This window comes from Varroa destructor, unplaced genomic scaffold (genome assembly GCF_002443255.2).
Source record: "Varroa destructor unplaced genomic scaffold, Vdes_3.0 BEIS01000003.1, whole genome shotgun sequence".
NCBI classification, from domain to species: Eukaryota; Metazoa; Arthropoda; class Arachnida; order Mesostigmata; family Varroidae; genus Varroa; species Varroa destructor.
In genome coordinates this window covers 9,947,116-9,973,314 of record NW_019211456.1, presented here as the reverse complement: position 1 = coordinate 9,973,314, position 26,199 = coordinate 9,947,116, and the positions used below count along the sequence as shown (strand labels likewise).

Below are 26,199 nucleotides of genomic sequence, written 5' to 3'. Positions count from 1 at the left end.
ATATAATAGAGTGATAATCGCGTTGCGTGATAGTGTACATGGACAAATGAATCTCAGCTGTACGATAGGGTAAATTTAACTACTATATGACAGAACTGCTTCTTCAAAGTAGTTCATTAAAGAGACATACATATAAACGGTAACATTCTTCGCAAGAAACCTTAGATATTGTATATGATTTTTCTTTGTTTCGTATATGAGTTCTGTATTAGGTGTTTAAATGAAGGATCGCTAATTCCGATTTAAATGATTCAGTAGTTATAGACATCGTAGTAAATTATATCGTTACATGTTTCAATGTTCACTAAAAGCAATACAACGCATGGATCGAAATTATTAAACATCTTGTTTTTACTTGTATATTCAAACATCAGTATATATCGCCCGCCGCTAGATACCTAACGACTGTCCTGGTAACAGGTAATCAGATTACGCATTGCCCGTCGGCAAAGGCCTCCGTTTAGAGTGATTTCGACCGACAACGCAGGTTGGCATGGGCAACGCTCAAGTGGATTATCAATTTACATGCTAAGTATGACCAGTTGGATGATACCGAAGAGACAGGCAACCTCGTCAGTTCCGGCAGGCCTCTACTGTCCTTATCTGCTAATGATCTATCAATTCGCCGAAGTCATTGGATTCCTAGTGTTTGCTTACTAATATTTAACGTGCAAACAGGCCAGCTGCAGCTTAATTGAAGACTGCCGGCGAAGGCTAAGCCTAAAGGTTGCCGCTTTACAGAGTTAAGCGTTTGGCTGTTAATAATAGACTGCCAGTCAAAAACGTTGCTCCATCTTTCAAATCATGTTCCAGGGAAAGATGTAATTTGCTTACGAGGAAGGGGCTAGCCTAACCAAAAACCTTTTTCTGGAAAGAGTAGCGAAGTAGTAGGATAGAATTGGTTAGCGAACTTGGCCAAAACGGCAGATCCTATAGAATAAAACATCGAAGAACGTTCTTTCTTTTTTTCTAGCTAGATATTTTTCCTCAGGTTCTTACAGCATGTATGAGCTTTTGACGAAGTGATGACAAGCTCTAAGCGCCGTGGGGGATAGCGGAACCACCGCACCTCTGGCCTAACTCCGGTTCGGCCGACTCAAAGAACGAAGCCCGTGTAACATGGCTGACGTACGATAATGCCGCTTGATTGAGGCTTTATTACGGTATAATATTCAATGAAATGGCAAGCTCCCCCTTCACCCTTTTCCTATTTTCCAGCCCAACATAGTAGATCTATACGGCGACTGGCTTCTGTAATCATATGTGAAAGACAAGCTTCACGTCGCACAGAGTAATGGCAGCTAGTCATAGGTGATCTCCGTACGCCAAGCAAACATGCTTGTCAGGACACTCGACCGATTCAAGGAGAAACCAAGGAGTTTGACTCAGTAGATATGCAAGCGTATCCTTCTTTTGCAGTATGGAATTGTCTTACGAGAATTATGTTCGGCAAATTTCCTTCATCGTTACGGATATTATCATGTACCGTTCTGCTGCAGTATGCAGGGCAAAGAGCACACGAGAATTTTCCGCCTTAATTAAGCAGCAACCATGCAATCAGAATATTTGTGTTTGAATAAACAATAAAAGAGGCAACTACATGATATAAGATATGGGTTGTAAAGGTATTTTTTGATCTTTTGCGAACTACTTCTCAACCACTACAAACTCTACAATAATTTTAAACATATACAATGAAATGAGTTAAAAGTTAGGTTAAATTTTCCAAGCTCTATAATATGATTTTAATTTGTACTCAGAGTAAAATGTACTTTTTATTGACGGATCATTATCATTATTAACAGCCCCGACCTCGAATATAGCCTCGAAAGTCGACCATTCGTTGGCTTCTCTCTGAGAATGGATGAGATGTTCCGATATCCTTAAACAGAAACATTTACCTGATCGATTTCATTGACCGCTTGGATTGATGCTTTACATCGGAGGCCACTGCATGACAATCTCTGCAAGCGCACACATACATATCTATGTATTTTTTTACTGCACTAAGTACAAATTTAAAATATAAAATAATAAAACCAATATCGTGGAAAAGAGACGATAGCGATTAACGTTACAGGCCGGGAACGCTATTTCATTCAACGCCCGTTCAATCAGGGATCACTATGGCTACGAAAACGTACAAAAGGTTTTCAGAAAGGAACTAATTGAAAGAACAATCGCGGCAACTAACCGCTTCCTCAAGTAGGACAAAACTGGTGTCTGTTTGACTCGGCCTGCCATATATATATGGCAGGCCGAGACAAACAGGGGAGGGCCTTTGTCTATATAAATACATCCTTACAATCATTATCGGTATTTAATATGCAGCTCGTATGAAATAGACGCTAAATGGGAAAGTTCACATTTAGGTGCTCCGTTTTTTGCTTTTAACTACTCCTTGGCCATGGCAGAGTAATCTGGCCCGCATACTGAAGATCTATCGTAGACACCCTTTTTATGTACCGACCAAAATATCAAAAACAAGAGTGCAGCGATTTTTTTTTATACATTTGTATCCGTTTGGATGAATAATTCGTCCTGCGCGCCATTTTTGCCAGGTGGGCCTTACGGCATTGTCCATTTGGGCAACGCCAGCTGTCGACAAGAAACTAATATTCGGAATTCATTATTAATAAGCCGGATTACTTATTAAAACAGTCCATGCGTCTAATTTAACGAGTTGTTGATTCCCATTGAAGTAAGGCAATCTTCCATATTCATACTGATCCCGTAAGAACCATTATTAAAGAGTGATTAAGCTTTGCGATAAGTCACTTGCTAAGAGGCGACATCAAGTTCTGACCGTTTCCGTCTACTTCCCCAAAGCTAACAGGAATGGGTAACTGATATCTCAGCCTGTTGGCAAGTCATGACTTCGTCCTAATTAAACTGAGTATCTGTCACTTTCCTGAAATTAACCTTCCGCCATTGATTTCCGCTGACTCTCTGACCATTTATTAAATACGCCCAGCTGCTCTTTATTGTGTTTGTCGTACTTTTTTGACCTATTGCCGCATAAAACTAAATACAGCAAAATCTTGTAACCCTGAGAAAGATTTTCATGCCTGTAAATTATAGTTTACTAATGTGTCTACTGTAGAAAAGGCAAAATTTTAATAAAAGAAGATAACAAAGGAAGTAGACATTTGGGGTATTTTGTGAGTTTTAATGTATTAATTATACTATAAAGTACACGTATATGAAAGGTTTTTTCTTTTAGCAGCATCTACCGTATGAAATAGAACAAAAGACGCTCGCGATTGACCGCCTGTTTCAACTGTCATCACTGGAACAGACGCAGCAAGCGACAATGCTCGTCGATACGGAGCCAGCGTCGTGAGTCCGGCGTGCTGCGGCTTGATTTCTAATAACCCACAGTTAGCACATTTCATTCAATCATTACGTTATATTCCATTATAATAGTTACATGTATCATTTGTATGCGGCATAAAATGCCCAGCGTTTCTTTCAAGGGCCGACCCGCTGCCACCCTCGCCAGCTGCTCGGTTATCTACAGATTGAACTTTCGAACATTAAAAAAAGTAATGTTCAGGTATGCTTTTTTACCTTTACGAAATGGAAATAGAGCTTCAGATAGTAAGCACTATGTCTTGGTGGAACCGAAATCGGGTGCTTACCCTCCGGGTAATGCTAATGCTGCACATGGCTTCTAAGAACCGAGCTATTAGTATGTTAAGTCGTACCAAGAGGAAAGAAGAAGGTATAATTGAAGAGAACGTTTGGCGGCCTATCATATCGGGTGCGCGAGGGAACGTGAAAAAAGCAGAACACTATGTGAGAAAATCACCGTACGTGTCATTCCAGGTGACAAGACGTGAGTGTACGGGTATCACATAGGGATAAGTAGATAATCATCTAGGTATCGCCTCAAATGTAAGCCGAGGTCTAGAAAGCATAGGAAAATCCAAGTGAAAATTAAACGACTAACAGCTTTTTCTCACCATCAGAATGCGGTATACTATGAACTCAGATCCGGGAGCTCAACCGTGCTAAGATAGTGCTATATGCTAGATACGCTTGACAACAGTCTGTGGCTTCCTCGTCGTTTTACATAGTGCGTTTTTACGGAAAAATGCAATTCGTGAATTATCTTAGTCTTCGCATTGGTCAGATACAGTTTTCTGTCATTCTCTCCTCTTTCCGAAACTCAGCAAACGTTTAGATGGAAAAAGCTTTCAAGAAGACCGAAGAAATCCAGGAACCAACGAGAACAGGGCTATTCTTACGACCGAGTTAGAAATCTGTTTCGAAAAAAAAATGCCAGTACTCGTGTGTGAATTCCTGCGGGGAGTTGTTCGAGGCATACAGCTGGGGTTATCTAAACCCCAGCTGTATGCTGAACACGTGTAACTAACACAGGGTCAATTTGTGCGTATCTTTTGACGCTGTATGTATGAAGAATATTAGTATACAGCTAAATTGTATACACATTGTATGTTATGGACTGGCATATTATATCAATAAAGATCCAATCATAACTTTAGTAATTTCCCCTAGAAAACCTCGATACCCTCTGGAGGTATCAAAGTAAGATGGTCATTTTAGATTTTGAACATTTAAAAATTTTGAATATTCCCTTCTTGTACGAAATTATCGATTAATGCGATTGAGCAATGCTCCAAGGAGTTACAGGTCGTCGGGGTTGAATTAGTTGATTGAAATCATTGTTATATAATCCCTGATCACCTGGAGCCGTTTTCTACCACACAAACTGATTTCTCTAGATAATTTCCATCTGATTAAGTCGTTCTATGGATCGTAATTTTAATCTGACTTGCGAAAAGTAGAGGACGAGTTCAAACTCTTAGCTGAACGGTACAGCTTGGTTTCTATCAACGGCTGTGGCCATTCCGCTAACATAATGCAGTTTATAAAATACTATCTCAGATGAACCTACAATCAATCAAACGTAAAAGCGTTATTCCCTCTATTTTGGATGTGCTATAAAAAAGCTGAGATCGAACAGTTGATGTCGCCCCATTTTTACTAACAACAGCTTAGCGTAGCTAGAGTCGACATTTAAAATTCTATTGCCTAATTCAATTTTTTAATGTCAATTTTGAGTGTAAATTAAAAAAATAGAATCACAATTATCATTAAAAGCATGTTCAAGTAGGTCCCTGGGGTTATATACGCGAACTATTTATTGCTTGGACAACAGTTGAATGCAGCTTTATCAATACACATCTTACGCATATATGCACGCTAGCGGACCCCACAGCGCAGAATTATGTAGTCCACATATCCAACAGGGAACACGTTTACACTATACTAGTAAAGGTTAGCCAGCTACATACTTACATATTTGGGTCAACAGAATGAAGAATACAAATATTCCAGTGTTCATTCTCTTGGCAAATTCAGATCCACGTAAGCGCGCGTGCGGTTGGCTAAAGGAGCCGTTACCGTTGTTAATGTCCTGAATACAGTCGTCACATATTCTGCTCTCGTTTACATACATATGCAAATGAGAGGGAAGAACTAGGCATACGTACGTACATACGTACGTAGGTGAAAGCTATGCACTTACAAACAGTATTGGCCAGACTGGCGCAGCTGATCTAAGCAGAACAGCTGTTCCCTGTCTGTATTGAAACTACTATCTGCATACATCTAAATATATAATGTCATAGTAGTCTATCTAAAAAGGGTATTAAATATCTCTAGCAAATATCAGGTGCCACAATTGTTCTCCAACAGAAACATGTGATCTTGCGGATCTCTGTAAGTAGAAATCAAGTAACTAGAATCATATAGCGACCACACAGTGTTTTGTCGATTCCCGCGTGCCATGAAATAGATAATTTTGCGCTATTAAAATTGTCGTAGCTTTTCGGCCATGTTACCGTAGACTGACGGGCTTAGCGGTTTACCCTGTATACACAAAAAAATTGGGCTTGTCGTCACATGTGGCTGCATTTCCTAGGTTGGCGGCCTTCGCCACAGCAGCCGTCCGTGGCAGTTTTCCGTTCCCCTCTGAGCGCCGACGCCCCTAGCACTAGCACCGTCATACTTAAATAGGCGTGTCACGGATAGACCTGTGGTCACTCCACCGCGACCTGTCGTCGACTTCTTCATTAACGCCTACCATGGCCGTTGCGAACTCCGTTCCCTAAAGGATATCCACGAGGAGTGCAAACCAATTGATTTATTGAGATAAATAGATTCACAATAATGATGAATTATTTCTATTTGATACTGAACGGTTCATGGTAATTTAAACAAAAACTTTTGTCATTATCATCGTTATTGCAGGTATTACCAGATGAACCATATAACTTGGCACAAACAAAGCAGTGGTACCTTAATGTATGTATAGATCACGGGTTCGGTCCGAGAGTACCAGAAACAGAACCTGAGTCACTTTTTACGTTCCTAATTATTTTTTTATATTTATCATTGCACATTTATTAGAAGCAAATATAGCATTCTAGCACTGTCGAGGTTTATCGCTACAACGCTATGCAAAGAAAATGTCCCTCTCGGCTCATTAATCGGCGAAAGTACACTTGAAGCGTTTATATGAGTCCAGTTGCCAACCTCGTTTCTTCAGACGCTGCAGGCAGCCGTAGGCAATTTTTCCCTTTCGCGCCATATATACGGCCGCCTCGCCCTCGTTCTTTGTTAACATGATATAGTGGCTAACCGATCTATTGGAAAAAGGCAAAGTGAAGGTTTTTCCTTTTTGGTGACTCTATACGGAAACTCCCTCAAAAACGTCCTTCATAGGACAGCGGAAACAGCAGCGCTTCCCAAGCGCGGTACACAGAGGCGTTTTTCTTGGTTTATTTTGTTCCAGTCAATCGAATCACAGCAGTCACATGTCGAAAGCCATAGTCATTTACCGCTTACGCTCGCAAGCGGACCTACCTGAGTGCATTTATGGACACGGCACCTACATCAACGTACTAACCGCCATCCACAGCTGTTCACAAATTCATCGATCGCGATATGGACAACACAACAATCTGCGCATCTTGATGTTATTGGCAGGGTTTGATTATTATAGTGTTTGTTCATTGTGCTTTCTGGCGTTGCCTGGAGAATGCAAGTGATCCAAGGTAATAGGTCCAACCAGCCTCTAATGCCAATCGATGATCGAGTGGTCAAGGTACTCTGCTGTCAGCATCTGTGACCGGCCTGCAGACAGGTTTCACCGATTCAAACGGCACACCCCGAACAGTGCGGAATTGCTGATGCGTCAGGCAGTTTGATCGGCCGATGATTGAGTACTGATCACCGCGTGAGATCTGCGGAAGGAACTCTGAGAGAGGTCTACAAAAAAAACCCGAGGCAAACGGCGCAAAGTAGCCGAGTAGGCATTGCGATAACTAGCGCCAGATAGATGTGAACGCTAGATATAGATCGAGATACCATTAATTCTACTGTCAACAATTAAACTTTTAAGCTTATTTTGTAGAACGGTTCAAGTTTGTGACCGTACGTAGCAAAGTAGTTTTCCATACAGAGAGTCGTTGGTGTTATTTCTATAATACACGGGTATCGCGGTTCTTGGGAAGAGGGTATGTCTAAGCCCAATGGTTCGTATTTTACAATCATGAATAATAGCTTATTTCCGAAGTTACAGGCAACAAGCCCATACATTTTCCACTGTTACTGACCATTGTTGTGGTATTTATCGTTCGGTGCTAGACACCGACCTAGTTTGCTCCCCCATTGTATTCCCAATTTGTATCCCCCTTCTTACTGCGAGTGTGGTGATTAAAATCACAAAAGCATATGTAATTTTTAATTTCGACTTAGCTCCACTTTGTTGTCACGCGATTAGCGTTATTCCACTATCGTGGATGCCATGCACTTTGTAGACGGGACGGTCAAATAGATCTGTCCGCATTGTTTAGGACACCTCTAGCAAGCATCACACAAATGGCCTGAACAGGACCTGATCTGTACTGGATCGAATGAGCAATGTCAAATGCTGACCTAAATTTAGTTAAGGAAAAAGATACGGCAGTGGATAGCCGCGGTGAATTATGGTGAAAATAGCAAAAGGTGCAAAAAAATCTATCTATCTATGTCCGGCTTCCTGGAGCAGAGGCATGGCTTGTACAACTGAGAAAAAAACAGCCTCCTGTGAAGTAACTATCCTGCCTACGTATGTAGGCTTCACAAACATTTCTATCATATAAACTTCATAAATGTCGACTACCAATCGTTTCTAGTAAGATCTATATTGTGCCACTTCGTTCCTTTGCTCTCATTGAGAATCCAGTCGTCAGAATGTCACGGGTTCAGATGGATTCGTGGATTTGAGCAATTATTTCAGATAGCAAATGATTTGTTTGCTGTCTGCTGATCTATGCGGCTATAAAGCGCCAGCAGATTTACGATTATTGGGTGAGTGTTCCTCTTCAGGCGAAGGGGTTAGCTGTCAAAATTGGAGGCTGTATATTTGTGTAACGCGCAGTCAAACAAATCAAGCCTTATTTGTTGCTTGGCGTCAGGGCTACACTCTTAACAACGCGGGAAGAATCCCTTCTAACAAATGGTGCAGATAATTTGATAGAGCTTCTCGCTGAATTTGTACAGGCTCGCCGTGATAGAGACCTGCACCAACACAATCTGTCGAGCTTGCAGGTCGTTTAGACGCTAGGTTTCACGCGTTGCGAGAAAAGTTCAACACCGTACAGTATCCTAGCGATTTATAGAGTAATCTATAGTAAAATTACAGTTTGGTTGCACTGCAAGGAAATATTGGAATTGCTCTATAGGCGCCGTTCAATAATGACATCTAGCGTTTTCCGTACGCTAATAGCGTGAGTGATGCCGAGCAACATCCGTATAACACGATCCGGCGGTACGACTGGCAACGAAGCAGTGTTCAGGTGACTTGGCAGGAGGAATTGGTCAAGACATGATTACATAGAAGAGATCTGGTGAGTCTGATGACGTCAAACTAACCCTCTCTGGTCTGTGTGGTTCTGTTTCGGATGCTCTGTGCCTAAATGTACCTACTGCTTTCACCTGTTCGGCCGTCTACTTTTCCTTGCGCGTACGTTAAAGTCAGTTAGGACCGACCGAACGGTTGCTTTCTCCATGAAGGTGTCGACCCATCCACGTGTCGAAGCTTCCGTTCTTGCTCTCCTTTAGCCAAACGAAAAAAACAGACTAAGCAAACGAAATCTAATAACAGCGAAATTGGTCCGTTTGACATATGTATGTATGATACGTGTATATGTGTGTATGAATAAGTAACAGTGTAACTAAGCGACTCGTTTAAGACAATGTAAAATGCCTACCTGATCCTTCTTTGTTTTTACCCAATGAGTACTGATATGCCCTACCGTTAGACACTACCGTTGTGAAAAAGGTGAGCAAATCAGTAGCGCGTGGTTTTACAAGCTAGTGAGCGACCTGTTTGTCGGCGTCTGTCGCAGCAACGGTATTGTCCACCGAATAAAAAAGAAAGTTACTATTCAGTACAGATATTTACGTATTCTAACATTTAGAGAATAATAATTTATCGAATTCCGAGTCGCCTTTGTTCTAATACAATCAAAATGATTAGATAACCGGCTCGTTGGACATTTTCCAATTATAGCCGATAATTAAGATACGGAACGAATTGTACTAAAAATGCATATCGTGCGACTTCCAACACTCAATTGGGGCTGTTCAAAGGGATTCGAAGTAAAAATCCTATGCAAAAACAATCGCCACATCACCATACGTGATCCTTATAATCTGCTTAGTATGAAACCGAAACCAGCCAGACGATACTCCGAAAATAATCCTATACACCTACAAATTAAGCAGAGAATATAGAATCAGAAGAAGAAAAAAAGATCAATTATGAGGTGTTTTGAGACGTAGACCCAAGATGGCTTAGGTTTCGGTTGCTCGTTGGCCTAAACTTAACAGTGAGAACAGTGATGCATACGATACTAGCGAATAGACCTCTTTAGCGAAATTCAACTTAGATTCACAGCTTGACCAATAGCAAGAATAGGATATTAAAGGGTAAGTGAAGATTAGCCCTGTTTTATATCAAGATAGGCCGCCGAAGAGAAAAACGCAAACATGTGCAAAACGAGCCAGAGGTCTTCGCCGAATCTCGAAATAAGTCGCTAAAAATAAGTATCTTATTTTTTTTTCTTTTGTATCGCCAGTATTCTATGATGTTAAAGTATGTATTATTTGACGCTAAATTGATACGGCATAACTGTGTTTCGGCCATTTGAAAAAGTAAGTTCGAAATGCTTTTAGGTTTTACGTGAGACTATGGTCTACTCTATATAATGCGCCTAGTAGCAAAAAATAACACCTTAAAATAGGAAGCATCACATGGTTATTTTCAAGGTTTAGTAACAGTCTTTCTTGTTGTCAACAGCCGGTATCGTCCGTAACGAGTCAAAGCAGAACTCAGATTTATGAGTTCTACACTTCTTGGGTCTGACTAAAAGCCTAAAAGGCAACGAGAATAGAAGGTAGAAACCCATGATTTAAAAATGTTCGGGCTAAATAAACAGTTGAAGAGCAAGGTAAGCGATTCTGGCAAATAGATTTCAGTTGTTACCGTTGATTGAATATTGGTTAACGTTTTAATAACGGAGATCAAGCGAGGTCAAATATGTCTTGGAGTAATTTCAACATTCAAACGAATGGAATTTATAATAGAGGAGCAGAAGTAAGATCCTCATTCTTTTTGAAAAGGAAAATCAGTAAACCGTTCACTAAATACGAACTAGACGGTACGTATAATTACAATTCCCTGAATAATTTCACCCCAGGATTATTTTTTTGGTTGCACATACACTTGGGAATATGTATAATTCTTAAATATTGCAGGACTATGATCATTATTATTATTATCAAGAAACGAAATATGAAAATGACAGGTAGAAAAAAAATTGCTAAGTTATTTTATAACTTAGCAATTTTAAGTATCGATGGCTCCCGACGAAGAACTTCGGCGTTGCCGTTTACTGTTACGTGTAGTAAATCTAAATCCAGTGTAAATCCAACTTTTTCTATTGCAAAACAGTACCTGGAAAATAGGGCATGAGACAGTAGATGGTCTCGAAGGGCCTCGCAAATATTTATTCTTTTATCATTCACTCTTAGATACGTTTCGGCCGGAATCCTTCCATTTCGATGAAAGTGCACTTCAGATACGTATCTGATAGGTTCACAATATTGTATTTAAAACTCTTGACAATTGTCGACCTTTGTGTAGTGAAAATATGCTTTCTGTCTGAACCTTTTAACCTAATAAGCAACATTAATTAAACTATAGCTTCATATATATACGGTAGACTTGTTAATAAGAACGAAATTGTTTGTTCGTAAGATTTCGCTTTGTAGCGCTCCTGTTTAACCGGTAAAAGTTCAATACGGTGTTGGAAACCTACATGACTGATGCCTAGTTCATCGTTTACGCCCAGACGAAGCACATCGCTCGCGCAGAACGTGAGAACCTGTGGCACAAATTTGAGTGGGCACTGTCCAGCATTTCGAAGACATCACAAGCTGCGAGCGATAGTGCCAGCGGTCGATGCTTGATCCCTGATAATGCTGGTCTGCTCTATTCGGAGCGATTCGCTCACCCGACCTTTCGCCATTCACGGACAGCGTGTAACTTCAGTACTTGATATGCACTACAAACCTGACAATACTAGACGCAGAAAGCAGAAAAACTACGTTAGAACCGGCGACAACGTAACCGTCTTTAAGCCATACACAAATAGTATAATAATTGTACAAACAATCTTTCTAGCCCTATTATGCGTTCGTTGTTTCTTTAACTCTAAACGTAGGTACGGCTTAATGATACTATCCTCGCGTCGTTGTTTTTGAGTCGGCAACATTTACACGATCTGTTTTCAGGTCCAACTCCTACCGCTACAAAGAACGAACATAAGCCATCATTAATAGCAACAAAAGATAATTGAATAATAGCAGTCATCATCTACTGGGTTTTTTGAAACGTCGCCGTTTCACATTATTTGCCTATTATGTTTTTTTTAGATCGGTACGGTTTAATAACACATAAGGTTAATCGAAAGTGGGCAGCCTTGCGTATTTGTATACCTGCTTGCTAGCTTCGAGAGTATGGCCTTCTAGGATAGGTTTTTTTTTGTTTGTCGGCATCTTGTCGTTGTAAAACAAAGTGCACATAGGCTCACCATATAAAATCTACATACGTATGCGCGGCTGACGTTTCTAGAGATGTTTGTTTATGGTGTGGAACGTTCGCGACACGAATTAAACAGGAAATGGATGGGTGCTAAATCAATACGCAGTAATATTGATGGTACTGATCTTAGAATCTTGTCATAGTAATCTGCAGGGCTTGCACGGAGCAGTAATATTTCAGTACACCTTGGCGGGCATTTTTGGTACCAAAAAAAAAGTCAGTTCTTTTTAAGATGAAACAACAAATTTGTCATGGCAGAAAACCATACGTCGTCAAGGTAAGCTTTATGCAATGTTTTGACGCGGAATTTCCCCTATTAAAATTGAAAACTTATTATTTTTGCCTGAAATTGATAATCTATGTGACACGCCAGTTTTCTTTTTTTTTTTTTTCTCAGGAATATTCTCACGAAGCGAACCAAGAGATTCTCAGAAAGAGGTTTAAATTTAAAGGACTCGGAAAGTTTATCAAAATGGTTTAAAAAGCCTTTTTCCATATATGTTTTTCATAGAAAAATTAATAGCCCTGCTGGAAGGAAAAATGCTCTATTGCTAATTAAGCCGTTCATATACGATCTAACGGTGAGCCTTTTGGGAACTTTGCGTATTCTGTTTTTCTCGCCAACTTCTACGTTTTTGGGACTGATGTCAGCATAAAATTCTATATAAAAGCATTTCGATGGTGTAGTTGATCGTTGCTTTACGAGGGTGTGCCTGTTAAAATCGCTTGACCCATGATTGCTCCTAAACGATTAAAGGACGAATTTTTTGAGAATTACGAGCCCTTTAGTTTTCAGGTCGATGCCACATAGTTGAGGTGAGTGCTGGTTATATACTGAACAAACATGACCGTCAAAGATTACACTTCTCGTACATGCAAATAAATTGAGAGAATGTCTGTTTATGTCTAGAAACAGTTGTTACAAAAAAACGTCGGGATCTAGCTACTCCGATTTGTTGCCGTTAGATTATCAGCAGGTCTTCGATTGGCCTTATATAAATCGTACATGCAACAAACAATGCCCCCTGTATATGCAGCCACACGTGAGATCGTGAACATCTCCTTATACTAGAGTCTATCTGATAATAGAGTAGCATCAAAACTAGCGGACAACGAACGCCCTACTACTCGTGTTGTTGCACTGTGGGAACAATAGCAAAGGCGAATACGATGCGTGTCTCGCAGAGCTGCCTAGCATCCGTTGTCAACGGCACGCAAAAGAGTTCGCACTTAATCTTATTGCCATCAACAGTTTCCTCAGTGGGATCTGCTTAATTGCACTGATGTTACTAGTAAGATGTACTATCTATATGAACCTTTGGGCCTAGTTTCTGTGCGGCCCAGGTAGCATGTTGCGCAAAGGCTTGCCGGGTTGGTTGCCCCCGCTGACGCCGTTGTGCATTATAATAATACTCGTGCATACACTGCAGGTACGTTTATAGTAGCGCGTGCTTATACACAGATACATATAGAGGGATCCAGACCCATAAGTCCGAACGAAAAACTATCTACACGTCGTCTTCATCTTAAAATAGGGACAGAGATAAGCGAAAGCTCCCATAACTGTGAGAGTAGCTTTTCTTCCATCTGGGTGCAAGCAAAAAACAGCTTATAGCATGAGCTATCAGAGGATGCAATATTCTTGTGACGACGGTAGCGTCTACAGCCGCTAGATCAACAATGAGCCAGACGAAGGTGAGCCTCGTATGTCTGCACTCTGCAGACTCATCGTTGGGGCTAGCTGTGACCACTGTGCGATTTACCATCTAATTGATGTATTTTGTTCTTTATGGGTAAGGTGGGAGTAAGAGGCGGCCGAGAACGGGACACGGGAGTAAACCGGCCGGTGGGCTACTATCTCCTCGAGGCTAGAATACCGCTGGTGCTAGCTTTATAGAGCAGCTCACCACAGGCATACTCCAAATCAGCAATGACTGGTTGGTCCTCCTGATAGCAGCATTTGTAGCGCTGGCGATCAGCCATGGCCAAACGGGGTAGGGGCTCGAAAGGGATAAAGAGTGTATGACAAAGAGATCGCAATATTTTCATTATGTTAATGCTCATCCGAAGCGCGAACACATGACGCACTAAGGAAAGCCTGAATATAATTATCACCCTATTGTTTCATCGAAGCTATTGTTATTTTATATTACCGCAGTGGGCGTGGTTTGGAAGCTATTATAATAACCACGGGTACCTTTATTATTATTTCATTTATTTTTTATATTTTATATATAAATTATCTTTTAATAGCAATAACGGGAATTGTTCAGTGTAACGTACGGTGCACGAGAGTTGCGAGCAGGCTTTTTCCCAACCACATGTCCTCACATGTATATCAGCCTATGGCTTGTAGCCGAAGATTCTTGAGTTACACATTGTTCCGCATTGTTGTACTCATTGTCGGCAATTAACGCTAATTCATTTGTTGGTTAGTGTAAAGTCCACTTTAACAAACATCTTTCTGGCATGACCTGACTTCAAAGTACCATAAATGTTACTTGTTTGTTAGAATGTCGGCCGTTCCCTTTGTGTCCCCCTTGTACATACTTAGCTTTCTAGATTGATTTGATAAATCATTGCTGCCACTGTAGATAGCAGCTTGTAGGAGTGGACCATTTAAACATGTACGAGGGTAATCTGGCCATAGAAGAGCATTTTGTTAACTCGAGTGAAACAGGTTCGACTTACTGTCAAATGTAGCTCGCTATGGCCGATATGGTGGCAGCACTGGTAGAATACGCTGCTGGCGCTGATATCGATCGACAAAATGAAACAGCGACAAAAACGGGCTCAGTGCAAATAATGGAATGATAAAAAGAGAAAATGCTCTTCTACTCACTGATTGTCTGGTAAGGAAATGCCTTTGTAAGTAGTGGATGCGCAAGAAATTAACGCATATCCTGATCTGCGTTTATCTAAATCAGTAATTAACCCCTAACTAACTTGTTATCCTCTATGATTTCTAAAAGAACGTTCGTGTTCTTCGAATAAATCATCGCAATCACACATGGCGCACACAAGCTAGAGATTATATGTGCGAATATGTGGCAGATGGAATCTATGTACATTTAATATAAACGCTAATCATCTATTCTTCGTTAAGCAGGACCTCTACCCTAAGTGTACACTTAGTAAAGTGTACACTTCGTAATTTAATTGTGCAGGACCCAATGCATTCGACAGACGTCATTGGCAGCTGCCGGCATTACCTCACGTAATGCTTTGCACAACAGAAGTAAGGATTAGACAGCTAGTTCGCTTTTCCGTTTTTCTTGTATTCAATTTAGAGGTAATTCACAGGCTTAGCTGAAGCTTAGCCTCAGGTAGGCCGCTAGCTAACGGTCGATCGTCGTCGAAACCTAACCTCTACCACTGCCTACTATTGGCTGTCATAGCAACACTGTTAAGCCGAGGCTCGCATAAAATATAGAATTCAGTTGACACCCTAACCCGTGCTGCCCACGCAATCCCAGCTGACCCGGCCATCCCTAGGCTACGGCTCAACGTCGCGTACGCACCGTTCGATTAGTAAATGTGGCAATCAATGACGCGCTGGCGATAACAGATTCCATTCCTACTAATAATGCCGCAAATATCCAGATAGCGTCATCAGTTGGACCCTAGCTGTTCAATGCTATGGGTACATTGGTACAAATGAGGATTTTGGTAGAAAATAGGCAACAAAGCGTTCCTTTTAATCACAATGTATACAGGCCACCTTTTGCAGATTCTAATCGATCGAATCCTCATTTGATGTATACATACCCATATTGAAAGCGCCGTTTCACCAAGTATTTATTTACTCAGTGTTGAAGTACTGTATTTGAAGTTATGGGTGTTTAACTAGATATGACAGGGATGAAGAACAAGCAACTGACTTTTGGTAGTTGGGTGTTGACCGGAGCCCGCTGCCGACGCAAGCAAACAGAGATTCCTCAACCTCTCGGAAGCATGCGCTTGTGATGGCTTGAGACACTCAGAGGATCGATTCCGATCGGACGACACGTACTACACAGCTTGTCGAGAGCTACTGTAGATGTTTGAATGAACGATCTACTCCTTAGTTGATTGACTGCTACCATTTCTGAGTGTTTTTGCTCTCGTTATCATCATATGTACATATATATGACAATACTAAAATTTGATTACTGATTGCGACACATATAGACTAGAAAAAGATTAGTCAATCTCTAGTTGTACCTTCGAAGCTGGAATATTCGAACTCCATAACAAATAATGCAGTATAACGTAAGACGGCAAATCCCGGAAGAAGTAAATTTCAATTTAGGGATATAGATAATGTTGCTGATGTTTATGATACCTCTATATGTCTATGATCTATAGTGATGAATCAAAATAGAGCGATGCACACAAAGCCTAAACTAAATACAGTTGTTATAAGTCTACCACTAAGCCTACACAGGCTTACATATCTAATACAGGCGAGAAATTGATGATACGAAGTGGCGTATAGTGTCGACAGTGTGACGATGAGGTTCACTGATGGCCATCTGTTACGCTCTTCATCTCAGCAATACATGAGCTAAATCAATGGCGTATCTCAACGCTTCCTGTCGCTCTTTGGCTTGTAGCTAATCAGTGTTGAATAGTTGTGGACTCTACTGAAGCGTTGGTCGTCAACGGACCTTAACGTATGAGGCGTCAACGTCATTCATCTCTGCCCACCTATGGACTGCAACGATTCTACTCCTGTTTGAACTTAGCTCAACTTATGCACTGTTCACGGCTGCATGGTCGGCATTTCCATCAAAATAATATAACAAAGCTGTGCCATTTCTAGTATCGTAATCATCGAGATAGCACCGCTGCTTTTATAATCGCTGATCATTTACGAAAGGAGAAAGCTTTCGTTGATGACCCATGGTGAGATACAAACGACAGCCAACTACAAGCCGTTAGATACAATGCTTACAAGCCATCTTCAGCCCTGTCAGTGCCACAGCTAAAAGAACAATCTAACTTTACGATCACGAAATTCTGCAGGGTGAAGCCTTGTCTTCACACACACACACAGAAACACAGATTAAAGGAGCACTTAAATGAAGTGCTCCTTTAATCTGTGTTTCTATCCTGAGCGCCTACAACGAATAGTAGTAATCGAACAAAAAAAAGAATACGCTTCGTTGCAAAGCTTTTTGTCATGTGATAGTTAAAAAAAAAAAAAGGCAGTAGGTAAACTATAGCGGGATTCAGACTGAAGCAGTATGTAGAAGAGTACAAGCGATGTCCAATTACGGCAATAGGGATGAAAATACACAGTGTCACATACGTATACGCTGACATTCCGTCTGACGTCGTCGCTAATCGAACAGACCAACAAACGAATTATAGTTTTCTGTTTGGGTGTGTGATTGGTTCACACGAACAATTCAAAACTAATTAGTTAAAAAAATTTGATGTTTCCACACCACACTTCCTCAGCATCTATACGGTAGTGGGTGAGCTTTAGCCTACATCGCTGAACGCTACCGAATGGGAAGGCCTTCGAATGAATGTTAAGGACATCCCTAGGGTTACTTAATCTAGCGCGAAGCACAGCGCTAGCAAATAAGCATATTACTAGAGGCCGTTCTCTCCAACAAGCAGTGTTATGCCATGGCTTGTGACGTTCTTGTTCATTGTATTTCGTAACAGGTCTGTTGACACTGCAGTTCAGGTGGTTTACCATTGTCTACGTACATAGCGTACTCGCTATGTAACGATTATGAAGTCAATAGGTTGTATCGCGCTTGACGGAAAGCGCTTGTTTAATGGTAGAAAGCAGAAGGTGAACTTTGCAACGGAAAAAGTGGCTCTTAGTTCCTGCGCGAACCTTACCTATATAGGATTCCTTTGACGCTTTGCTAGTATTGAAGCTAAACTGGGAGATGAATTGGTGGGAACGATTGAGTAGGTCCACTTTCAGCTCTTCTTGACAGGTTCGGTGATGATCGGTATCGTCGAGAACGCTTGCAGTAGCAGTAGCAATGGCAGTTAGAGGACGTGAAGACGATAACTGCTAGCAACCCATACTATTCTGGATATGTAGCGCATTGCTATGCCCAGCTACTACAACTACTGCTCTTGCTATTACTGCCGCAACTTCCTTTTCTTTGTCGACTACAGGCACTTCATGCACGCACATTATACGTTCCTACAAGTGTTAGTCGGACAGACAAGTGCAACTTAAGCCAACGATCAAGTGTTTAATTAACTCGTCCACCGGTCGTTGTTCGCTTCGAGGGCCGTCAGCACTACCCTACATTCCCCTGTCCGAGAGACCCCAGAATCTTCACTCTGCCCCAATGCGATACGATCACCGTATGCCGGTACACTCTGGTTTTTAAACCGCCTACCAGTACGAGATAGCGCTGCCTTGATGAAGTTTACCTGCCGTCGCATTGGCCGCTCAGTTGGAGCTCGCTAGTAGATGAAGGTCATCTTGATCTACGGGATTCTGCCAAGCTGTCTACAATGTGTTGACGCCTGATGGCGTCACTTTCGGCGTAGACTGCTAGGTGATGGACACGACGCCTACAGTAGTTTCCATCAAATAGGGTAGGTGGGCGACTCAGGGCACTAAAAGGAGCAAATGATGGAAAGACAAAGAACAGGAAGTTGGTGGCTAGGAAAAGCAAACGAGCTAAACCTATTGCGTGGCCTCATTGTTTGACGTTAAGGCTCGTATTCATTGATTAGCGTGATAATAAACATACAACAGGCTTATGAACGGACTCTCGCAAGAACCGCATACGACCACACAGTAGACGGCAGTAAAACAGTGCAAGAAGCCAACTGGCATTCGAGATAACTGTGGTAGAAAGTAGTGTTGCGTAGAAAGCAACGAATGATACTTTGAGGGGCTGAAAGGACAGATTAAAAATGAACTGTTTGTTTTGAAAGAAAACAGTACTGCATAGTACGTACCCATCATGAAAGGGGTTTTTGCAATCCTAATGAAGGGTGCAGACTCATTCATATACAACTTTATGACGAAGGCAATAAACTGCGCTTATTTCTCAATTAAGTGACAGTTTATCAGCCAACCAAGAGCAACATTATGCCAACTGCGATATGACGCCCGTATTTCACTTCCGTGAACAAAAATGGCACAGAGGTCTTTAGGAATTACTTTAAAACAATTTAGCTGCCAGCCTGTATAGAGGTGACAATGCGACTGAATTTAGGCAAAACTAATTAAGCGATTTGTAAAAATTGGCAGATCTGTCCTTATTTTTGGTATCGACACTCTACATTTTAACGGATGGGAAAGTAATGCCCTGAAACACGTTCTTCCCCGAAAACTATAGCCTTTTCACGCTCAGAGGGTTGAGCGTGAATATTTCTACTTTGACGAACGACTCTTCGTTACGTTAGCCTAAAGACATAGGAAGTTCAAGGTTTGAATCAGGGACTCTTCCAGTTTACCATACATACTTGTGCCACATTTCCCTATCGGACACACGACACCACAGAAGCAATCGATATCACTGCATTTTTCTCCTAACGTTTGCTTATGGCAGTATGCGTACGTACTCGCACGAAGGCGTGCACGAAAAGCGTATTCATGTATCTGCAATGTGTCGTGCTCCCGTTATTTTCAGCGGGACTAATCACGGTACATTGAACCGAACGCACATGCAGTAACAGGATACTTACACGGCTTCTTTCTAGTGTATACATTGAATATATGGTCTCTGTCTGGTAATGATATCGGTTGTAGACAGTGCATAATGAATTTCTGCCGATACCCGTTGTTTATACCTGTGAGCAGAAGAGCTTTTGTTGTTTTTGTTGCAGTTTTGCGTGTTCTCTATCTCTAGTTCGTTACGTTGGCCTTTGAGCGAAGTCATCATAGATTCGATTGAAATCAGCACACAGCATGTGAAGCTACTTTTCATAACCTATCATATCTCAGCGTAACGTTTTTCGCTTTGAGGCTGTTTAAGTTAAGAGTACATTAGGTACGTATTGTTCCATGAAAAGCATAAAAGACGATGTTCTTTTCATGGAACAAGGACATATAATGGACATTGATTTTTTAGCATAATATTTTTATAACCTGGCCTTTTATTCGTATAGATTTAGTAACACGGTTCATAATGATTTCGTCATTTACAATTATTCAGTATGACTTAGCTACGGTCTGTTTGGAAACTAAGTATGTTTTCTTCATACATCTACCAGCTCCAAATTAGCAGCAGAAGACATGATGGTTCAGTCAAAAATCAAGGCGTGTTAATAATATATTAGACGTTAACTACGACTGCGATGCTAACGCCGTCATTTTATGAAACGCTGATTATTTTCTGGTTGTATAACCATCAATATTCTTCCTAGTCCTTGCCAGCGTCAATCAGTTTCGCTTTTTCATTACAGCCGTAAGTGGCCACTGAGTGGTCATTATGAGGCAGGGATCGCCGCTACTGCAAAACGAAAAATAGTGTCTAACAGCTTTTTTCGGACACAAAATTAAAAAAAAAGATTGCTTAAATGAAAAAGTCCTAGAAACAGTAAATCGATAGGATCACCCCGGACGTTCCAAGGGAAGATTTATCCTTGCCTCGTTTTTCTTACTGACGAAATATCCTCTACTTGATATTGCTTCTAATTTGGCTTGGGTTAGCTTTGCCCCGGCATTTTCCACATCAATAGGGTACGTAATCAAAACAATGATAAAGGCTTCTCGTTGACCATTCAGTTCAACTTACAGCCTTAAAGGTTAGCATTTCTAAAACGATCGCAAGCTATAGCGTGTACCCACAAATGAAAGGGCTATAGGTGAGAAATTATCAGATCCTTTATAGCAACAGCGCGTCTTTCTTTTACAAAGTAGTTTAAGCTGATTGTTAACAGAGTGAGTATAGCCGTTTCTAGAGTTAGCGTCCTTATTGACTGTCCATAGAAAGCAGTTGCTTTCCAAACTAGTACAAAACCCCCTCTTGCTTTCAGTTTACGCTACCGGGGCAGATTCTGTCCTTGTTGTTAGGCACATCTTGTCCTCAGCCTACCTAAGGCAAAAAAGGTGAGTAAGAAAAAAAGTTTTTCAGCCCCAAGCTGCCACGGTTCAAACGGTCACGTAAACCTGTCGTAGGTTCCCGCTTTGTTTGCCATCCTTAGTTACTCTCGGTGCAGCACGTCACTGACCAACTTCTTGAAGACGTTTTAAACCGAGGAACATCCGTGGTGTTCACTCATCATCGCTCCTTTATTCCTATACCCAAACAAGAGTTCATCAGTTACCGTTCTTCAAAGTGCACAGTCCGGCGATTTTCGTTTAGAAGGAAGATGCAAAAATATATAGCGTGCACAGTTAACTCTTGGCTGACTGTTGCTCCATACGTTGCGCGAATCAGCCATGTTATGGCGTAGCTGTCTAGATGATGAGAGTTCAGTTCCTCGAAACTTGTCTATAAGGAGTTACCAAAGTCTCTCGGTAAAGTAAACTTGGAGTGCGAAGGTGGACGGTAGCTATTTCAGGTCAGCGTGGAAAGATATAGCCGCACGAGAAAGTAGGCGAGTTCATATTGATGGGCATCGAACAAACCGACGTAGAGCAAGCTCACCTCCGAAGCAATGACAGGGCCGCAGGAAGGATAGGAAATAACATGAAAAATAACAACGATCGAAGGGAGGTGATCGGAGCAAGGGATTAAAGAGCCTAGGCTTAAGGTTGGAGGCTTAATTTCGAACCAAATGGGTGTGTGATTGGTGTGGTTGAAAAAAGTAAGTGAAATGCCGGCGGCCAGCCAGTGGCGTAGGCGGACAGGAATTATGTGGAACAGACTTCAACTCTCTGTTGTTCCTATGAAGGGATGAAGGCTGTGAAACACGATTCGCATACGAGCATATGGCAGCTCTGCGACTCATTGTATACAATATTATTCTGCCAACATAGAGAAACAAATTGGCAAATATGCGCTTCCGTCACTTGTGTGCTGTGCCGTACATAAATAAATGCTGCATTTGATAAAACTACGTTCCTTCGAAGAATAGCAGATTCGCAATAATTATGCTATATAAAACAGATTAATTTTTGATGTGCATATTGATATCATTCGAAAATGCATCTTAACTTATTTATCCTGAAGACGTTGGTATCCCTTGCCGGGCTAGTGGGCCCAAAACAGACTTGTGGCTCCTCATGTAAGCACCTCTAACAATTTCCAACCAACTAGCCCCCATCATAGTTTAGAACTAGTTGCCTAAAAACGCAGTGAGTCATTAAAACGCACTGAGTCATTCTGATTTTAATGTTTTCCTTTAAATCTTGCTCCTTAGCCCTTATTGGGTATCCTTAATTAGGCATGTGTCATATAAAGAATGTGCGATTTGAGGGAAATCTATCACTCGTTAGCGCACTAGGCTCCGAGATGCGAAATTTGCGGGCAGAAGGCTGTTCGGGCCAAGCGCATAACTTCTAGCTACATATTGTTGCCATCGTAACATCGTGTTGTTGTGACTCGGGTCGCACACGCCAAGGCACGAACGGCGCCAACCAAGATAGGATAGTCAACGGCATAGTTACGCTGCAGTATGCGATTAGAAAGTTTATTGAAGCTCTAATGTAGAATCCTTCGCTCCATGCTAAGGCTACGATATGGTAGGCGCTTTTGACCTGCATCGATGTCGATAGGTTATCATCGATCGAGATGATATTGAAATATGAATATACTACGTATATATATAAATACACAGGAATAGAAAGCGATTTTTTTACCCGGAAAACATTGTGCGTATGTCCATCTGTCCGAACACTCATAAGTGATATAGTAGCTAATCACTAATAATAGCTACGAGACTAGGCGACCATAGCGAGCGAAGATTATGAGCATAGCTTAAACCGTGTAAAAAGCGTCTGCCTGACGCTTGTCGATACGAGACACTCGGTGGTTTCGTCGTTTGCACAGCTGAAATCTACAACAATATATAGAAACGATGCGCTGTCAGCTGAACTCTTGCCAACTTCTCTTACAGCATTATCCAAATGACCATCTTTTGTGGAAGAAATGTGTCGGTTTTGTATTGCTAAAGCCTTGTAGCGCACGGCAGCATGTGACTGAGAAACAGTTGCAGCAGAAAAAGTCATATTGAAGATGCGATGGAAGAAATTGAAGAAAAAATCACTAATCTAAGGCTGGTTTCTCAACGGCATAGCATAGTGTCAGTGCCCTCCATGAGTCTATAGAGTTGCCAAACAGAATATCCTCCACAAGCTTACATAAAGATCACCCTCTTAGGTCTTCTATTCAAGATTAAAGCAAATCGTCTACACAGCGGTGTGTCCATCAGTGTTCCAGAAGTAGCCAACGTTTTTTTGACACTGTTAATCAATTCGTAATGGCCGGCAAGATTAGTACGCACAGAGCCCGTTTTATGCAATATTATCATGATTATTGTTTCTATTCTGTAACATCCTTGAATAAAAGAAACTTTGTATTATAACATAATACTATCAACGAGATTCAACATAATCGCTAGACAGATTCATTAGCTTCTAGTCGATTCTTCTTAAGAGGGGTCTTGCTCGCCAAACGATGACGAGTTTGGGACTCGAAGGACGTCTGGCCGAAGTTTACTTTGACTTGCATTATACCACGAACTGCCTAAACTATTTCTTCACGTTAGTACGATTCGTTTGTGATTTAGGCAAGATCTTCTGTAAGTTGTATTCGCTATGTGTGTCCTGTAATGCGCCAGGAGATATTTGTCCTCCATATGCGACAGCCGGCTATCATCGCCTGTCGCCTCTTTCGTTCAATATAGTGGCCATACATTTGTTCTCCTGTTGAACGTCGCAGTTAACTTTATCACACTACTGTGACCGCCGTCATTCCTGTAGTTCAATCTCGTCCCGACGATGTAATTTAGAAAAATTTTATATAGACAACAGCGCTAGCAATGTAAGAAAGGAGATGCAAGCAATTGTCCATCTAAAAGTAGCCTTAAAACAGGCATTGTAGGGCCGCAATTTGTCCTCCAGTGAACCTGTCTACACCCAAGTATAAAAATGCAGTAAATACTTATAGCACGAAACGTATTCATATAGGCCAAGACTCGCAACTTACGTCAACCACATACCATTAATGTAAGTTAGACAACCATGCGAACTGTCGACCTCATAACTCATATCTTCCAAATTCCAGTAGTTTAATAGTTCGGCCATGCCAACACTATTTTATAAGCAGTTCTAATTAAATGAATGATTGAAGTTGTGCCAGTCACTCGCGAATGTAAGGCTTGTCATCATAGATACGACGCATATAGATCACTCCAGCATCAGTGTAGCTCCGCTGTCTGTCGAACGATCTAGTGAGGCAAAGAACCCATCATTATTGGTTGCATTCGGGCTACGACAGTTGGTTACATTTCGCATACGGAGAATGTGAAAAGCTTTACACATGCTTACAACATACTGTGACCACGGAATGCCTTCGAGACAATATTTATTTTGTACCATTTTAAGGACGAGCGAAGAAACCAATAAGATACATTAAGGTCTGTTCGAAGCTACGACGGTTCTGAGGTGAACACGCACAGATACATTTACGGCAGGCACTTGTGATGTAGTAACACTTCATTCTGAGTTCCAAATACGCGAGTCACTGTGTTGCCTTCCACAGGTTTCCAGCAAAGGAACTCACGTGGAACCGTGCTACCGTTCTGGACTAGCAAACGCGTCGTTATGTTGCCAACCCGCTCTACATGCACAGGCTAAACGAGATGATTCGAATAGTATTATCGGTATACAAATCGGCACAGTCACACAGAAACGTCTAATAGCACGAATGTCCTCCCTAATCTCGTAAGACTCCTTAAACCACAGCGATCTGGCACCACCAAGCAAGCTTGCCGACCTTGGCAACTGGAATATATATATATATACAGTTCTTTATTTTATAATATATTTCGGACAATTTCGGGTCCCTTTTAAAGACAGTGGTTCGGAGAGGGTTGAGTTCCTGACCTGCACTGTGATCCTGCCTACATTAACAACGTAACGGAGATACCAGCAACACTCATAGCAGATTCCTTCTCTAAGTATTATTATGTGCCTGCTGCACCTGTGACGGAAAACAATGGCATCATGCTTGTCTCTATTTAAAATAGTAGTTCTATATTTCATGAGCAGGTGAAGAATTTCATTATCAACACGGTTCCTTCTCTCGACGAATACCTGCTTACCTGTATACCTATTTTCCCTATGGAAATTTGTTTATATGACACAATGGAGTGTCGTTACCGTAACTCAACTCTCACTACTGCCATTTCTCACAGACGCCGTCTGTCATGAAACACAAACATAAAGGTACATGACGGGAAATAAACAAGAAGTGCTAGCCAGAATGAAAAAATAGGACAATGATTAACCAAAATAGGTTCATCCACATTTCATTCGAATAACAACTCATTATATTTACCTCAAGTAAAAAAGACACCAAAGTGGGCGCATGGCGCTCGTGACAAGCGAACCGCCACGAGATCCCAACAGTTAATGAGCGAAACTCGAGCTGATTTGTACACTCTAATGACAAAAAGAGCATCGTCGGTACTTAGCTTTCACCCATTTGCCACACATGTCGAAATGATTCAAAATCAATGAGGTATTGACAATACAAAACTTCTTGTAGAGAAAAGTATGGGAATCCTATAAACAACTGCGCCTGCTAGGATAGAACCTTACAGCAGTTTTCAATATATTCTGTCTATTCGCGTGATATTTAATGGACCAAAGCGACGACGGGTATTGCCGACTGCCATCAAGGGAGCAGAACTACAGCATTAACCGGGCTAAAAAATGAAACTGGTTTTCTATTCAGGAAATGCAGGTCTAACTTGAAGATGTTCATGAGGATGTAATTGCCTTCTCCTTTAGGCATAGGAGGGACCGAGGTAGACATTCGGTGGTCTTTACTTATAGCTAATGTCAACTGGCCTTGAATAGTGTATATTGTCGCAAGCCGTTACTGCCGCTCGGACACCAATTGCGGCATAATAAAGTACTGAAATTTTAT

The 26,199-nt window shown here is 41.3% G+C and overlaps 1 protein-coding gene and 2 long non-coding RNA genes across 14 annotated transcripts in view; 2 read left to right on the top strand and 1 right to left on the bottom strand.

The window, feature by feature from the left end:
- Window positions 1-954, top strand: part of LOC147756501 (uncharacterized) — a 5,946-nt gene extending 4,992 nt beyond the window's left edge. The window contains exon 2 of the long non-coding RNA XR_015324041.1: window positions 421-954. This is a non-coding gene — a long non-coding RNA (uncharacterized LOC147756501). The remainder of the gene's footprint in view (window positions 1-420) is intronic.
- LOC111246848 (uncharacterized) overlaps window positions 1-26,199 on the top strand; it is a 134,802-nt gene that overhangs the window by 7,033 nt on the left and 101,570 nt on the right. The gene's annotated exons all lie outside the window — the stretch shown is intronic.
- LOC111246850 (uncharacterized) lies at window positions 1,480-12,368 on the bottom strand. Of its 2 annotated transcripts, XR_015324040.1 has the most exons (5): window positions 12,189-12,368; window positions 11,397-11,659; window positions 9,010-9,129; window positions 5,326-6,136; window positions 1,480-1,964 (listed from the first exon to the last, which is right to left on the bottom strand). It is a non-coding gene; the product is annotated as an uncharacterized LOC111246850 (long non-coding RNA). The 2 variants fall into 2 exon arrangements; XR_002671822.2 differs by lacking the exon at window positions 1,480-1,964 and having other exon boundaries at window positions 5,163-6,136.